This window comes from Palaemon carinicauda, chromosome 19 (assembly GCF_036898095.1).
Source record: "Palaemon carinicauda isolate YSFRI2023 chromosome 19, ASM3689809v2, whole genome shotgun sequence".
Lineage (NCBI taxonomy): Eukaryota > Metazoa > Arthropoda > Malacostraca > Decapoda > Palaemonidae > Palaemon > Palaemon carinicauda.
Genome location: NC_090743.1, coordinates 93,811,357 through 93,812,693, shown reverse-complemented (window position 1 = coordinate 93,812,693; position 1,337 = coordinate 93,811,357).

Here is a 1,337-nt window from a genome sequence, read left to right as displayed (position 1 = left end):
TAAAGTTAACAGATATTCCTTAGCTTCCCTTAGCTCTTCGGATGTGTGGTGTGTTTGATAGATGGATTGCCATCATGTCCATCAAATATGACTATAGTTTCCTCTCCATAGTGCTTTACAGCATAATTTACATAAGTATCACATATATCACTGTAAGTCTGTCCTTTAGTCGAAGGAATCTTGTGAAGTAAAAAAACCTCCATCAACTACATAAGCAACATTTTCTAGAATCATTTATTTATCTGATACAACTAATGGGCAAATAGCATCTGCCAGCTGAAGCTTGTTTACCTCTCTTAATAATCCATTACTTTCAATTAGAGCAGGATGATAAGTACATAGCTCACAAGAAAAAGTAGTTTCACCATCTATATCAAAACCAATACCTTGGACAACAGTTATTAAGAGCTGAATGTTAATTGGGTGTCAACAACAACAATCTCATCATCAATTTTGACTGTGAAATGGGCTTTCATGGTTACTGCTATGTCTTTCTTTTTGAAAATATAACTTCCAAAAGATTTACCACACATCGATTTGTTAATAATGTTTCCTATATTTTTGGCATCATCCACATTAACAGAAGACATTACGATCTCTCCTGTATCTGTGCTCTCAAGCTTTTTTTATTTTTCAAAGGGGTTTCTTGCATAATTTAACATTTACTTGAGTCTTGAAAATCTCTTTTAACACGAGTATTTGTAGTTTCTTTGTGTTGGCCAGTAGTTTCATAAATTGAATTTGCAACATTCTGCATAACATGACTTATTTCAACACATGCAGGTATTGAGAGAAGCTAAACATTTCTCCGGAAATCTGATATTCACCTTCCATGGTTAAGGCTACATATAGTTTTTAAATTTCTCATTAGAACTTGCTTAATAATAAGATCAGTTGAAATTGCAGCCCAAAATGTTTCACTTCTCCGAACTACATGATAGCATTGCTGTAATTTTGCATACACATTAGGATGAGTTTCTTCAAGTTTTGACATATTCTGAAGATATATATGAACAGACTTTGTGTAAAAAAAAAATGGATGGAGCAAAAAATGGTAGCATTTCCCTGACAGCTTTTAGATGAAGATTAAAGTTTTCTTTCCTTTTAGCTTTAATGAATTTTCACAATATTTCTACCATGCAAATGTATTGTCACCATAAATTAGCAGTCCTTTAGTTTGATAAGTACATCTTATATTGTTCTACGTTTTTCACCATTTTCTAAAAAGTTTCATTTCGTGTAAATTTTTTTCAGCATTTACTTTGGCTGCAATTATCCTGATACACAAATCAGAGATTTGCTGTAATTCAACTTGACAAGTTGTGTAAAAAATATCT